We start from the raw sequence: 17178 nt of genomic DNA, 5'->3' as shown, positions 1-17178 counted from the left end.
TCTATTGAACTTTTGGACTCACTTCTGCCTCTAGTTTGTTCTTTTTCATTTGTCCCTAGCATACATCTGAGACTCAGTTTCCTGACTGCCTGCTCAGAAGAAAGGTAAGTCTTTGACTTTGGCTGCCCTTAACATCACCCTGACCTTATTTTTCTCCAAAAGGCCCAGGGTTAGGCCATAGGTAAGTAGGGATTTCTGGAATTGCAATTGTGGGTGCAAATGCCTGAATCCTTCTTAAAGCCCCTACTCAGCACTGTAAGGTTGAAATCAATAAACTAAAGCCAAGAGGTTCTGAGGCAGATATGAAATGTTTGAGGTAAGGAGTTTAAATAAGTGCCTACTGGTGGTTCCTTTTCATGATGGAATAGTAATTCATTCATGCTGGAAGCCTTTGTACAGGGACTGTATGTAGTCTTTAATTAAAGTTGATTAAAATGGTAATTTTGAGCCCTGATAGTTTAGAATAACAATTTTTTCTCTCCTTGCTCCACATCTGAAAACCTTTAAACTACTTCAGTGAACTGCAACCTAAGTAATCCTGCTCCTATTTTTAGGGACATAAGCCCTGGCTTCAGCAGGGCCATGGCAGTTGGAATAAGAAGATTTTCCAAGTGTGGAGGATTAGCCTTTGCAGCAGTTGTATGACAAAGCAATATAGTTGCCAGTGATAACAAGGAGGAGGAAAGAATTTATCATTTATTACATATTCATATTTGCCTTTTTTTTAACACAGCAATCTGTGAAAATGCATCCAAAATTATTCCATGTTTTTTGTTTGTTTTGTTTCTGTTTGTGTGTTTTTTAATTACTCAGAGCTTTCAGTTCCACAAACGTCTCACCTCACTGCAGAGCAGAATAGATGAATACTGAATGCCAGTTCTGTCCTGGAATTGAGAACACTAAGCATCACAGTTTGGGTCCTGTCTAATCCTCTGGTGTGGGGTTAACCTGCTGAGACCTAAAAGCTCCTCTCTTTCTGGTACTGATCTTTACTGTAATCATGAGGAAAGCAGCTAATTAAATACACAGATGAAGGGACATTTTATTATTCAGCTCTTAGATATCTATACTAGCTTTACTCTTCCTGTAAAATCTGTGCTCCAGCTGAGCAAATGAACTAGTGCCCTTAAATTTTATGACATCAATCCTGCACTGGTGAATGTGCAAGATGACAAGGGAGATAAATTACTGAAACAGCAAACCAGCAGAGGATGGTGCAGAAGGCTAAGAGGTAAACTTGTCATTAAAGCAAAAAACTCACAACTTTCTCCCTTACTCCCCTCAAACAGAACACCCAAAACTCAAAGCTATGTTATAGTCCAGCCAGGGAAACACACAGGGTATCAGAACTAGCATGGATAACACAAGGTAAGAAATGTGGAGCTCTGTATTTTCACTGATTTGGGATAGATCTCCATTTTCAGTTGCAGAAATTTTCAATGTAAAAAGATGACAACAGAGACATTACATGTTCTTGGTTACCATAATTTAAATGTTCATCTGGTCTTGCATACATTGCCTTGAAGTTCACACTCCGTAGACTTTTCAGAGATCTCCCTTTATTGACACAAACATCCACAAACAGATCTCTTTAGACTCATATATAAGTGTTTACAGCTACTAGGGAATGCATCTCTCTTTCTGCCACCTTATGGCATGAAGAAGCTATCAGCTCCTGAGAGAATACCCCATTGTGCACATACTGCCAGCTGCTGGAATAATTTTGTGCCATTTGCCCTTCTTGTGGTGCCTTCGGTCTCACAGCCAGATGTTGAACTCAGTGGGAAAATAGGAGAGTCTTAAACCCCTGAAGGCTTCTTAAAGTTATGGTAATTGCTGGTGGGCAGGTGGAACAGCCAATCAGAAACTTCTGTAAAGGAAGTCCCAGGCATCCTTCCTTTTCCACACCAGTGCTTGCTTCAGGGTGGTGTAAAAGCACAGCAAAAAGACAATGTTTCAGATGCTATGTTTATTTCTATGGAGAGTCTCATGCATTTTTCTGGACAAAAAGATACTTTGTGTTTTCAACCAAATAAAACCAGTAAGCACATGTGTCTTCCTTAGTGAGTTTAACTGGGACTTATTATGAACAATTCTGATTTTTAATCTATTTCAATGGGCCTGGACATTAGCAAACTAATACAGACCCATGGTCAAAGTTACAAAGGCATCTTTGGTGCTGATAGATGGACCTGGTGGGATTTGCAAAGCACCTACAATGTTGCAGGCACCAAATTTTAATTGGTGTCTTCTGCTTGGGCAGAATCCTAAAAGAAACATATCCACTAGATGACAAATTATCTAACAATCACCTGTGATATCTCTTAAGTTTCAGGTGTCAGTCCTATCACTCCCATAAAAGAGTCCTAAATTTTAATTGAGGAATCTGAGGTTTCTACAGACTTCATGGGAGACTCTGGCTCTTCTCTTTGCTTTGCAACATGCAACTTGTCGATGCCTAGAGTTAGTCAACTCTAGTTGACTAACAAAATTTTAAGAGAAATATCTGAAATACTGTTAATTCTTGTGACTTAGGCCTCGGATTTAGGCCTTCAGGATGTTTTGATCAGTTCTCCAGCTACAGATAATGTAGTGGGTTTTTTTTTTTTGTTTTGGTTTGGTTTTTTGTTTGTTTGTTTTTGTTTTGGTTTTGGTTTTTTTTCTTTTCCCCTGAGATTAGAGAAATCTTTGGCTTCAGCTTCCTTTTCCCTAGACATTACCTTGAGGATCAGCCTGCAAGGTGGTCAGGCAAGACCAGACTTTGAGCTACAATAAACTCAGACAGTGGGTGTGGATAAGTACCAGATACCATAAACCAGAGAGGAGTGTATAAGCAAATAGTTTTGAGTGCTAAAATAAGGTGTACAACTTGAAAAGTAGATTTCTGGCCCCAGCTCTTGCTGTGAAAACTTCTTTAGAGTTTCTTACCCATTGGCTAGTAAGAGGGTGAGGATTACTGCCCAGGATTATCAAAAACCATTACCCCTAATATTCCTTGCTGCATATTCTTTTCCCTTAATGATGCCACTCAAGTTTCTGGCAATGCAGTGCAGGAAAGTCAGCATGTTGTCCATGGCAGTTGTCCATCCTATCAGGCTCATTCATGCTATTCTCTTGGATATGTGGGTTGGACTTCCCTCAAGTTAAGGATTCCATAGTATTTAGTGCAATGTTTCCTACCTGTTCTGCCACAGAAAACATCTACCTCTGCTGCCTCAGCTGTAAGGAAATGGTTCCCTTCCTTACTTTGCAAGTGCACTGATACCTCTGCTAGAGTGGGGTCTTCAGCAGGTGAGGAGAGTGGGCTGGGCACCAACCTACATACAATGGGCATATGCTGAAGACACAGGAGCCTAGAAGAACTCTTAATTAGGAGGCATCTAGCAAAGTTGGTATGCCTTGAAATAAAGTGACAGAAGGATGCTGCCTTTGAATTTGATTGGAAGTTTCAGTTCCTAGAGAGGCACTTATCTGATTCTTTGAAGAATTAATTACAAGTTTAACTTTGGAGTAGTTCTGGCCTCTGAACCCTAAGTAAAGAAATAAAAGCTTTTTCTTTACTTCTGCCTTTACTAAGAGCACTCGGATGGTTCAGTTTGTCCTCTATGGAGCCTCAAGGCTTCACTTGTGTTGTGGCAGTCTGGTTTGACATGTTTGTCAACTTAAACATCAGCATGACACTGCAGCAGAACGCTGGTGATTTAGGTGTAAAATACAATTAAGATAAAAATAGTACAGGGAAATTTCACATAATGTGAGAGACCCTATTCTGGCATAATTCCATGCCCTCCAGCATATCCTTCCATTAAACCGATTGCAAAGCTTATATGCACTAGAAATTGAAAGGCAATGTGGGTTTATCACTTAATCTTCAATATTAGTTTGTCCTTTTTTATTATTATGTGGGACACTTTAGTGGAGTCTCTTCAGAGATGATATAATTTCATTCTTGGTTTTCCATTTTAGAGTTGTCGGTGGAACAAGTGTTCTTCATAGATCATTTTGACCTGAGGTCTCCTCATCAACAATGAGGACCATACTCTGAAATATGTTCAGCTTTCTTTTGAATGTGCCATGAATTTGCTAATCTTCAGGTCACCCTCTATGCCACTCGGATAAATTATAAGCCTAGAGATCCTGCAAATGCTGAGCAGCATCTCTCTTTCTCTCTTTTTTTTTTTAGTACTTTTTCCTTGCAGTAGAGATTTTTTTTCATGCACAATCACTTTAATTTATCAGGATATGTGTTAGGCGTTTTGAATAAGATCAACACTGAACTGAACTTTCACCCAGGAAACGAAATTAATCTCAATATTAGGGGAACAGTCTTTAGAAATACTAAATCTCCATTTTGCAGAAATGTAGCAATTTCACAAGAAAATGAGAATGAGATATTTACAAAACGATATTGACACACTTGGATGATCTTTGGATTAGAATAAGCTTTTATTTTTTTTCAAATTTCCTCATCACTGATTATATTGGTTCAGGCTTTTAATGTGCAAAACAACAAATTTCTGCAAATCTGGTTCATTGAGGTTTTTGCACTATGGTTCATTATGTTGCTACCTCTTAGCTAGATCCTGTTCTAGTGAGGTAAATCCTATGGGAGCTGCACTTAGATCAAACTATGCATACATAATATGCAGCTGACATTGTTTATGAAGTACTAACGGAAGTGGCTGATTTTGCTTCTATGAAGCTGGTAAATGCAGAATAAATCCTGAATTGAGTATGTATACATGAGCATTATTTGTTGTGCACTCGTATCTTTACCTGGCAGATATACCAGGGACTGGCAATACTGCTAAGAGCAATGAATGTGAAGACAGCATAAACTTAGCAAGACTAACAATCCTTGAACTGAAGAAGTAATGGTTCCAGCTTCCCAGGTTACATATGCTGCAATAAAACTGGAAGACTCTGGTTAATAGTATATGTGTTTGCTCCTAATGATATCTTCCTATTGGAAAATATGATTTTAATGAAATCAATACTGGTTAGATGAATTTGCTTATTTCACTGAAGCTTCAGAAAAGCTATTTCATAACTTAAAAATATTCTCTTTCCAGGTCTGTAATATTTTGGTTTTTTTCCATCTTTAAACAGTTTTTGAATTTTAAAAATGCATAAAATCAAAGAATCACAGAAAAATTCATGTTGAAAGGAATTTAATCCAGTCTCCTCCTCATAATGGGCTCAATGTTATACTCAAACCAGTTTATAGTGTATAGAACTGTAGGAAAAAATCAGATGTGAGACAAAATATTGTGATTAATCATAAAGCAAAGAAAAAAGATAAATGATGCTTTCAAGAAAATTTGAAATTGTCTGCCTTTTTTTCTGGTAAAATGGTAAAATTTATGATCCAATATTGAAAAGATAAGTTTCCCAGGAAGCAAAAGCTCTTTTATAACTCATTTATAACTTCAGTTGACAGCATCACAATGTACTAAAGCTAACACAATAATAACCAGATTCAGCAACTGAAAACCTCAAGTGTGAAAATTAGAGCTGGTCAAAGGGCTATACTGTCGTAAATACTGTGGTTAATTTACTCAGAGTGAGTATTGACTGTTCTTGTACACAAGAATAAGTTTCTACCCTAGAAGAATATCAATCCAACTTGCACACTGAGCTCAAGCACAACTAATATATCATTTCAGCATCAAATGGAAAAGTTTATTCCAAACAGTGAGGTTACCTCCTCTTTGGATTACCTCTCCTCTTTGGATTCCTCTGCAACTCTGCAGCAGTATCTTAAGAACCAAAATTCTGGAATCAGTGCTTCTGGTTCCCCAACCATGCTAAACCCTCTTCATTCATCTGGTTCTCAAAGTCATGAAAAACTCTGTGTCTCTCCTGTATCAGCCTCTTGAAACAAATAAAAGTGAACCAAAGTTAAACCACAGTCCTGAAATGTATAAAATGAAATGAAGCAAGTCTTTTCACATCCCTCTCCCCCACACAGTTGATACCATAACCGGGGAAAGGAACATTGGCTTAAAAAAAATCAGCCTTCTTGTATACGAGCTGTGGATCTTAGTTAAGCACGTAATACAGCCTGGAGTGCTTACTTTTAATTTTTTGACACTTTGATCAGACAAAATGCTGTTGGCAACTTTGTACAATATTTTGATAGAAGTATGTTATGAACAAACAATTCCTGTTGCAAGTATGACAAGAAGAGACAGTAAAGGCAAGAAAGCAGAAAACAAACACATACATAAAGACTCACAATAAAGAAGAATAAAAATTTTAAAAGTAACAACAATGAAGACAAATAATAAAACCAAAAACAAATGGCAGTGGAAAGAATCTAGAAGACTGAAAGATGAAAAGTGCAGTGAAGCAGCAAAATGAAGAATACAAAAAATAGAAGAGAAAAGGAAGAAAATAAAAATTAATTATATAAATCTATGTGCAATCACATTGCACAGAAATAAGGGAAGCAGAACAACTAGGGAGATAAGGAAATAACCCAAAAATAAAAATATGAATGTTAATTGAAATGTTTGCTTTTGGAAGCTGGGAACAACAAACAAATTCTGTAATGTAAAATAATAATGAAAAGCAAGGGGCAGGCCAAGAATTTTGAAAGAAATTTCTTGTTCACATGTTTAAAAAAGTTTCAGGCTCACTGATTTTAGGATTTTTTTTTTTAGTCTTCTGATTATTCTTTAAAGGTTTGAGTTAGTTCATCCATCAAAAGCTTTGTGGAGGAACCAATGCTAAGAAGATAATGTTTGGTGGATAACAGTGAAGAGGGTGTTTTCAACTGTACAAGCAGATGCAGGACAGAGGAAAGGGAATCATACCTGGGGGTGTTTCTGTTAGATCATCATTCTTCTTAAATACCCACACTAATCTCCTAGTTAAGTTCTACCACTGTACTATTTATTTGAACATCTGGAAACTCTTGTAACACAGTGAATGATTATGATGCCTGGAGAGGATCAGAAATTTTGATATGACTCTGAAACTGTAGCTGAACAAGAAGATAACACAGACATGTCCTAATCCTGTATCACACACCGCTGTTTTTTTTCTTGTGATTCCCTATCCTCGCTCCCCTAAATTCTTTCACTGTCAATAAAGATTTCCACTTACCTATTTTAATTGCAGTTTTGGTCTTCCTTCCTCTCCCCCTCCTTTTTCTGTTGTAAAGTGGCACATTGGTGATACCCGTTCATTAGCAAAGGGGACAGCTAGGGAAAGGAGCTTAGGAAAAGCAACTGGGAGCTGCACATAGGTGGTCAGTGAGGAAAAGTGGGCTAATTCAGAGCCAGAGAATTGAATGGCTGGCAGACCCAAGTAGGCAACAAAAAGGAGTCACTGTAGATAGCAGGTATGGTTCAAAAATGCTGTGTTGGTAAATAAGAGGAAATTAGGTGCCCCAAAGCTGAATTGGCACTGACTTGCTGTTCCAGAGGTGTTTTTAATATTCATCCAGAAAGTACACATTCAAGCCTTGAAGTGTTTAAGAATGTCTTGTCCCTGCACTGGGATCACTCAAAGCTGTGTGTCTCCTTGACTCCAGCAGCTGCAGCAGCAACCATGGATGTGTGCCTTTTGGAAAAAAGCTGGTATGCAGTCAAGTCAGCATGAGTGTAGGAAGATTCAGCCTGCAAAAGGCCATGTAGCTATATCCCCACTCCCTCTATAACAGCCCTGCACTGTTGCTTCTGCTCAGTTTTCAGCTGGGTTCCACAGATCCAGAGATGCTGAGAGGTAACAGATGGAGGTAGCCTGAACCAACTCCCCAAGGAAGGGTCTGCCACTCCAGCAGAGCAGTGTTAGAGCTTTTTTAACTGCCAGACTATAGATCTAGGTGACAATTTCCATCTTCAGGGAAGCATCAGTATACACAGATTTCAAAAATGTAAGTTAACACTAGCCTCACTTTTTATTGCATGGTTTATAGAGGTTTAATCACATACCATATTTTGTGAGGCTCCAATTCAGTGTGAATAGCAATATTGGTCAAAACCCAGCAGGGTTTATTGAGTGAATATACACATACATGTATGGATATATTTTTAATCTTATATTGACAGTTATTGAAATACTACCTCCAAAGAACTAATAGCATGCTGACACCTTCTTTTCTTATTCTAACCTGAAAAAAACATGGAATAAAATAGTCTACCAATTTCACAGCAGTGAAAGAGTTTTTTTTTTTTTCAATGACAATTTTGGTTAGTAGGACAGGAAATTTAACTGCAATATATACTACTTTGTTCTTTAGATACAAATATTTAAAGGTAAAAATGTTATCTTGTGGGGTTTCCTGACATCCTGAAGCAAAAGAAAAGGAGGAATATAATTACCTTTAACCATATTAAAGGCTAAGGTAAAGAGTGTGAATTTGTTTTACTTAAACCAAATCACTCTACCAGCTTTTGCCCTAAACAAAGCCATTTTAGCAAATTCTATTGAATGAAGCCCAAGTGGGATGAAGTGCCAAGAATTTTGCTGCCAAATCTGTAAATGCTGGTGACATTATCTTCTTATTTTGCCAGTTTAATAGCGAATCAATTGTAGGATGCTACAGAAGCTCAGCTCCACAATCATCAATTATGGTTTCTGTATTAACTACAAAAAAACCAAAAAACAAAAAACAAAACAAAAAACCCCCCAAAACCAAAAAAAAAAACCAAAAAAAACCCCCAAAAAGTAATACCTTTCTTACTTTCAAATATCAAGTTAAGCCTGTACAAGGCCAATAAATATACTGAAAATATACTGAAGATTCATTGCTGTTGGCATCCTTGTTGGTTACAAAAAGTACAGTGTTGTTACAGCTGGGAAAAAGTAAGGCAAAAGACTGTGGAATACAGTAGCATGAAATGTTGTGTCAAAATTTACAGTAGTGTTCAAAGACAGAGCTGTTCAGGAAAGTGCTATGCAGTTAATAGGTAAACATCATGACTATAGAAAGTTTTTTTAAAAGTTCCAAACCCAGAGTGATGCTTTTATCCTAGCTTTGATTATTAAATATAACACTCCACGTGATATGAGGGTACATTGATTTGGAGATGTGAACCTCTTGCAACCTATCTGTCAGCAGCTGCAGCAGGCTTTACTTTTTCTGTTGATCAAATGTGTTAGTCCCCTTTGCCATGCAAAACATCCCTTTTGTTAAGTTGGAGGAAGCAACTTGTTAAGAAAAATCCTCAGATTTGGGCTCTAAATTTGAGGCAGCACAACCATTGGGAACAGATATAATTCAGCAAAGGACCTTAGCCCTTTTTGCAAGGATAAAGCTTACTTTTGGGTAGAAAGGCAGGCTCAGACAAAGTGTCTGTGGCTTCATAGTTTTTATTGCTATGCTTGGGATCAAAAGACATTTGTGGTCTAGCCTCTGGGGGATATACTATGTACCTGGTAAATATTAAGTCAACCATTGATTTACAGCTTTACTTCTGAAGTTTTCTGGACAAAGAAAAGTAAACCCAGTAACCCTTCTTTTGAAAATGTACTTTGCATGTACCTTTCATTACACAGCATTTCAATAAAAGAAATAGAGCTCGATGACTTGAGGCAATATTCTATTTACAGATAGTTTATTTTTAATTATCTTCTGCCTGTAATGCTTACTGACAGATTATATCTTCTATGCACTTACACAGATTGGTAGTGGCTAAAACAGAGATAAAATTGTTTGAATCTTTTCTTAAACCCTTGGCTTTTTCAAGGCTTCACGCTGCAAATGGAGAATATGGTATTACAACTAAAATGTTTTGGTGTTGAAGACTGTCATGGAATTATAACAAGTTTATCGGTGTTTGGAAACTCGTGTTTTCCAGCTACAGCAATGCCTGCTTGTCTGGAGCAGTTGCTGTGGCTATTTTCCCACTATAGCTAGTAGAGGATGATAGCACTGTCAAAGCTACATATCTCAGGGAAGGCTGATTGCCTTTTCAGGGCTGTCTAGTTTTGCTTTGTTAACATCTGGAGGGAGTGTTATATGATTTGGACTTCAACACAAATCAGAATCATTGCAGTGTGCAAGTAGTAATTTGTATTTATGTCCCAAAGTTTATATTTTGGCATATTGCACGAAATCCCTAACTGCATCACTAAATGGTTACACTCTAGTATTTATTAACCAGTTTTCTACTGACAGCAATTTCATCATACATTCATGAGGAGGAGTTGTTCTTCTGGCATATATGTGTATTTGTTATAATAATCATAAAACGCCGCAGAAGGACTATAAAGTGTGCCTGTTTCTACAATCTGTTTATGTAATGCTTCTTATATGCACAGCATATATCTGCTTTTCAAGGAAATTGCAATAAAATGTGCAAATAACAATTTCTTTAAGGCAAAGACTTTTTATTCCAAGTGCATTGCCAGCAGCCAACAATGAAAAAACAGAGTAAGATATGTATAGTGTGTTGTCACAAGATACATCAGATGTGATCACTGTTACAAGTCTCCTTCCCCTAAAGGTATTTTTTCTTAGGCTGTCCTGAAGAAAGCAAGCCTTTTGAACAGGCTTGGCAATTTTCTCTGCAGGGTCAAGAGATGTGCAAATTAGAAGTTGCCAAAAATATTTCACAGGCACATACAAAGACCTTGTACTTGTCTTTAAACAGCCAAAGAATCTCAAGTCTAGCAAGTAGACTAGAGATATGTCAAGTGATGAAATTGAATGTGAATGTAAAAGCTTTTCTCTGCTAAAAAAGAACACAGCCTTTAGATTAATATTAGCAAACCCTGCTATGTCACATTGCTACAATAAGCGTCTCTCTCTGGGAAATAAGAATACATTAGTTCAGGTCAATATCTGCACTCCCATCAGACAGAATTACCTAACTGTCTTTGTCTGGTAATGATAATGACATTGCTAGCCTCCAGGGAGTTGACGTCACACAACTAAGCGACTCAGGAAGAGCACAGTGTACAAGTGTACGAGTGAACCGGCAAAGACCTCCACGGGTATGGACTGATTCAGCTGAAGGATGTTGTTTCAATGCCATAAAAAAAATCCAAATATGCCCCAAGCTGCACTTAAAAAAACCCAAGCAACTTGCAAAAGAGCGTTTTAGGCATATAAACAGTTGTAAGCGACCCATCAGGAAAGAAACTATTTCAAGAACAGGAGGCGTGACTGAATCAAATCTGTGATGCACAAACCACACTCAGATGTATACGTGTGTATTTGCATTTGTCATGGATAATCTTCCTTTCCGCTCTAAAAAACTGAAATCCTTTGACTAATCTCTGTATATATTCACTGTATATATCTACTTACCTACATGCACCTGCCTACCTCCTGGAAGTGCACTCAGGTCTTCCAAAGACAGCCAGGAGAAAGTAACTGAATATCAAAGCCGGTAAATAAGGCTAACTCTGCTGTATTATCATCATTGAAGTAACAGTGGCACATGAAATCCTTTGCCACTAAAGGAAGAATGACTGTGAAGTGTTTGAAAGCTTTATCTGTTTAATAAGAAAAGAAGAGCTAGTTTATCAGAATGATTGTGCGGGCTGAGGTAGGAGGATTTCTTTGGTGTTTGTTCAAGGCTTTACATGAAGCTAATTCTCTCTGTATATTGCATTTATTTGATTAAAAGAGAAGTTCAGTCAATACTGCTGTAGAAGAGCCAAGGCATGTCTGAACTCATTAAAGTAGTTTGTACACTGACACTGATGAAAGACCTGCTGCTGGTGCTGCTGCGAGTCCGTTTAGTTTTTATTTGACATCAAGTTGCTTTGCCTGTACTGTCAGAGCTTGTATATGAAGCTGCAGTACCGTGAAAAAAGAGCACATCTGACAAGGAGCCAGGGATTTCTCAAATGATACCTGGGCACTGCCTCATTTGCCTGGTGTGTGATATAACAGGTCTGGGCAATCTGCTTTTCATTTGCTTTCTTCCCCATCTCAAAATGGTGCCTATGCTCTCTCCACAGTCTGCTCCAAATAGCTGCATGTGGGAGGAGATACCTGCAACACAGCTTCTCCTACCCGCAATCCGCTTCACACATGTTTGAGACGGGGAAAAGAAACGGCAGTCACAGGCACCCGAACTCAGCATTTGTGAAAGGAAGGAGCTCTGCTAAAGCAAAGTCTTCTGCTGCCAATGGTTTTCAGCCCACTGGGCTGCCAGGAAAATCTGCTGTCAGTGGATGCAGCTTACCTAACATCATAACTGTGCAGGCAGACTTTTTGTAGGGCATTCATGAAGGCTGACTTAGCCTGCTCAGGCTCATGCCACCAGACTGCCTCTATAGCCTGGGCAGGAGCAGTGAAGCATGCAGGACCATTATGTGATCCTGTTCTCTCTGGTGACTGCAGAGGTGATTATCCTCACTACGCTAAAGTTAGCTTCCATGAAAACATTTTTAGTTGGGCTTTTATCAAAATGACTGCTTCAGGGTCGAGCAGATTATATTCCCATAGCTCTGTTTTGACATGCTGTTTTGCTTTCTTTCTCTCTTCATGGTGCTTCTTAAGCACTGCCCAGAATTTTTAGAAGCTTCAGATCTGATCTGATTCATCTCTTTTGAATAGCCTTGCAATGTTATCTAGAGAAGATCCTTTTTATTCCCTCTTTTTTATGTGCAAGCTAGCTTTCTAAAAGGATTTGTCCCATTCTGCTCATCTGAAGTTTTCTTCATTGGCTCCCTTTAATGATTTCTGAGCACACTGGTCAATTCTGATGATGTTTATTAGGGCACAGAAGTCTCAGAAATACTTACTGGAAAAAAATACAGAGGGGAGGCTGAAGGACTTGGGCTTGATTAACCTGGAGAAGAATGTCTCCCCTGTATATCTATAAGCAGGTAATCAAGAAGGTGGAGCTGGACCCTTCACAGACTTGCAAGGCAGGGGAAGAGGCATAAATTGAAACAGAAGAGTTTCAGGCTAGATACAGGGAGAAGCTATTTCTCCAGGTGGACAGTGTCTGAGAGAAGCTCCTCACTCATACTGAAGGTTTCAAGATCCAGCTGATGGAAGACCTCAGCCAACCTGTTGTGATCTCAGAACTGACCCTGCTTTGAGTAAGATCTTGAACTAGAGTACTCCAGTGGTCCTCGTCAGCCTTGATTATTTTGTGATTTTTTTTATCCATAGAGAATCTTAAGCACTGCTGAGCTTAGGCAGGATTGCCTAATCAAACTAAGTGGGTTTTTTCATCATATTTAGGTGGAAATATTTAAAGGTTTGTCTATATTTTTAGCAAATAAACTACTTAAAACTCTCTCTCTACACATATATATGCATTAACCTGGGAGAGCTGAGTTTTGTGCCATATGAATCTCAGAATTACATGTGACAGTGATAGTTTGAAATCCATTTTTGCAAATGTGTTCTGGGATTTAGGTTCCTTGCCTTCTTCAGCATTGTCTCCACATTATTACTTTCCTCTGACTCTAGAAACAAAAGATTTATATTCCCTCATCAGGAAGCTGCTGAGCCTCACTTTAATGACAAAAATCCCTACAAGCTTCACCCTGTATGTCCAGCCTGGAAGAGCCTAAATCCTGCTGCAGGCAATAAGCCTCAACGTCATTCAAATGCCCAAACAAGATCTCTACCATAAGAGGCAGCAGCAACATGCTTCAGCATCCAGAATCACACCTTGCTGTGGTCTCAACTGTTTCTCACCTCACAGTTCTTTCAACAGAGGAAACATTTGAATGAGAGAGGAAGCAATAATCCTTATAAAGACCAGGAAAATCTTCTCTCTCACCCTCCACTCCTACAAGGCAGAGAGACGTCCAGATGAGCCCAAAGCTCTCACTCTTTTGCCCTTCTAGCACACCTGCTATCCTCAAAATGAAGGTTGTCAGGTTGGCTCTGGGGTTGTTCTCTTGGCAGAGCAGTCAAACATAGTGCTGCTCTGATGGCCACACTGCACACAGGACACAAAACCAACTCCAACACTGGTCCCTTGCTTTGTGCTTGTGAGACCTCTTGGAATGAGAGGAGATGTTGACACAGAGACACTGTCTCAGCATCTAATGCAAACACCTGCTGTGGATACCCTGTCTTTATTTTTTCCCCAAGAAAGCTTTTTCCTTCAACCCAAGGTCTTGATTTGTCTTGACCAGGGGTCATCCTCAGAGGCCCGTCTCCCTGAAACAAATTGGCAGAATATTCTCATCTTATTCCACCTGGAGAAAATTTGGCAAAGACTGACCTAGATTTGGCAAGCAGAAAGCAAAACCCCAACTTTGCCCTTTTAAATGACATTTTTAACTTCCATGGAAGGATTCCAGCTAGGCAATCTACCCCAGAGTTTCTATTTACTCCGTGCAAGATAATGCTACTGCAAAAATAGTAAGCAACTTGTGTTATTTAGCTGAAAATTACATTTTGGGGACAAGAAAATAAAAAAACTTGTTGAAAGATTGACTCTGCAATGTTCTCTGCAGGAATGAATGGCAGGTGAATGGCCCTGGCACAAAGACACCATGGGCAGACTGCATGGAATGCCAGATAAGGACACTAGATGTGCACACAGATTAAGAATTAATAGGGTTTATAAATATATTCTGCCAGTCAAACAATATTATCTTTAATTTCAGCTGCAAAAGGGGTTTGCATGCTACACATGTCTTTTTATATTTGTGAGTGCTAAAGCTGTTTTAGTAGAATGGACAGGCATGCATTTCATATTTTGGTAGTAAATTAAGCAATGACTAATTTTAATTCCCCAGGTACTCATCCAAAAAGATTATTGGGTAACTTAGGTCCCAATATTACTTTCTAGATGCATTCACTTCATAAACTTACTCTTTACTGAAATCCTTGCAGTCCTTTGTGGTTTTTCAGTGTTAAATGTTTTTTGTTTGTTTGTTTGTTTTTCTCCACCTCGAGAAACTACAGTTTTGGGATAAAGAAAAGAGAATTTTTATATTAAGAAATCATTATTCTTGTGAAATAACTACGGATTTTTTGTGTGTTTTTTTCTTTATTAAGAGATTCTGCTCAGATTTCTTTTTGCAAAGATTTGTTTGAATTCACAAATACTATTCATATTTGTTTTAAAGGAACATCATCTTGGAATGATAATTGGAATGGTTTTCATGCAGAAGAACTACCCCAAGCAGGTAACACTGCTATGCCAAATACATTCATTACAATTCCTCTTGAGAGAAATTCAGTCCCCGTCAGGCAAAAACTCAAGAAAAATAAAGAATGTTTAAACAAGCAATCTGCTTGGTGTTTATCTACCCATGGGCACACATGCCTAATATTCCTACTGACAACCATTTATCTTTTCCCTACTGATTCTTTCTGGTGCTTCATGTTAGTTAATTTTTTTCATTATATTTTTCCAGTTGTATCCCAAGTTTATTATGTGATTTATAACCAAAACCATGATCTTTGGTCTAAATAATCTGCATGCTGAAAAGAACATTAGACTAATATGCCACAGGATACTGAAACACTTCACTGATTGCTACAATAAAAGTCAAAAGGATTGATTGTGTAAGAATTCCTTCAGGTCATTAGATTGCTGTGGCAGGTGCTGGTTTATTTGCAAATTCCAACAAAAAAATCTGGTTTCTAGCAATATAAGTTTGTGAGGATAGGAAAATTACAATGCTTGGAATATTTCTGCAATATATGTCAGCTTCTTCATTTCTATGGGTTGGACAAGTGCAGACCCCATAGCAGACTGTACTATATTGTTTTGGGGAACAGAGAGGACAAAGTGCTTGCCAACATTTCTGAAGAGTTTGATATATACATTCAAACCTAAATACAAGATTATCTTGATGAAGTTCTGGAAGTTGATAAGATTATTTTTATTGGGGTTAAATTAATGTGTCTGTGTGTAAACATGCATGTACTATGCATATCTATATATTCAAGTGGGCAATTCCATCTGGTTTCTATCACCTTTGGTACAAAGACATGGTGGGATTGACCTATGAAGGGAAAATGAATTAGATGATGTTTGTCAACATCATATGCCTAAACTCAGAGGAAGAAACAGAAAGAAAAAATATCTTCTCTAAGTTGACCTCCTGTGTTCATCACATCATCTTAATATGTTCATAAAAACATTGATTGCAGTGTCTGCTCTCACACATGGTTCTTTCTTCCTCTCCTTCCTTCTATCCCCATGCAAGAATTCGGGGGTTGAACCGAGTTACTTTCTAATTGTTGTTACTCTGTGATATGCCATACTTATTTTCTTAGTGAGACATATCAAAAAAGGCACCGGTTTAGTTTGAATGTAGAGTACCTTAGTTCTTGTGAGAACATGTTCTGCAGTCTTTCAGAGACATAAGAGAACATGTAATTGGGAAATAAAATTTAAATAAAAGTTTAATCATTGAAACACTGGGAATGACTCCAATAATCATCTCATCTCCATGTCACACCTTTAAAATGAGACTAGTATGTGTACCAAGTGACACAGTAGATGAGGAAATTACAGTAACTTCAGGATCTGAGTGTCATTGCTCAGTGCCATTAGAGTGAAGTCTGAGGGAAGAGATTTGGTAGCATGGACTCATATCCATAATATCGTGGTAGCACTAGAGTATGCTCAGCTCTAAAAACAAACTGGGAAGACTGGTAATGTCTCCTGAACTCAGAATTAGCCTCACTGGTCTCTCTCTGAAGTTTAGCAAGATGAAGTGCATCTTTTTCCAATATTCCAGATGGTTCTTGTACAATCCCTATAACATCCTTTAGTCTCCTATTCCCTTCCTGCTTTTCCTTCCAAAATGCCACTGACTATGAATAATTTAATTTGCCTGCCAGAGTTCTCCATCACTTTCTCCAGCCTTATGAGAGTAACTTTCTAACACTGTATTTCAATGTCTCCTGGCAGAATATTTTCCATCTGCTTTTTAGATGTGTGAGTGTGGGAGGGGCAGAGGAGGCTGGGATGGCGGGGGTGGTGTCAAGGAACAACGCCAAGACATACTGCTCTCGTTGAAATGATCTACTGCTTCCTTTCTGTTTCCACAGGGCTTGGTACACTGCTCTCACTTCTCTTCAGTGTAGCTGCTGTTCTTCACTTCTTCCTGAGGTAAGGATATGAAGGAAAGAGGAAAGAAAGTCAACTTCTCAGTGCATAACTTTCAGAGTGTGTTTAGATTGGAAAAGTCTGTGAAATAAAGCTTTTATTCCATTACCCTGGGCTTTTCATCTCAGTTAGCATTGTAGCTTGCATGAAAAGTATTTGAAGTATGGGCACT

At 38.3% G+C, this 17178-nt stretch overlaps 1 long non-coding RNA gene across 8 annotated transcripts in view; it reads left to right on the top strand.

Annotated features, from left to right (window-relative positions):
• The window catches only part of LOC139588217 (uncharacterized), a 187530-nt gene that overhangs the window by 109991 nt on the left and 60361 nt on the right, over positions 1–17178 (top strand). For 6 of the 8 annotated variants that reach the window (XR_011678586.1, XR_011678587.1, XR_011678581.1 and 3 more), the window contains 2 exons: positions 15010–15069; positions 16949–17009. This is a non-coding gene — a long non-coding RNA (uncharacterized lncRNA). Of the gene's footprint in view, positions 1–59; positions 105–15009; positions 15070–16948; positions 17010–17178 lie in introns of all 8 variants that reach the window. The other 2 variants (XR_011678583.1, XR_011678584.1) reach the window with 1 other exon arrangement.

The sequence above is a fragment of the Agelaius tricolor genome, unplaced genomic scaffold (assembly GCF_023055355.1).
Source record: "Agelaius tricolor isolate 1412-34295 unplaced genomic scaffold, bAgeTri1.0.p SCAF_3, whole genome shotgun sequence".
Classification (NCBI taxonomy): domain Eukaryota; kingdom Metazoa; phylum Chordata; class Aves; order Passeriformes; family Icteridae; genus Agelaius; species Agelaius tricolor.
The sequence above is the reverse complement of the archived record's forward strand: the minus strand, read 5'-3'. Positions and strand labels throughout refer to the sequence as shown.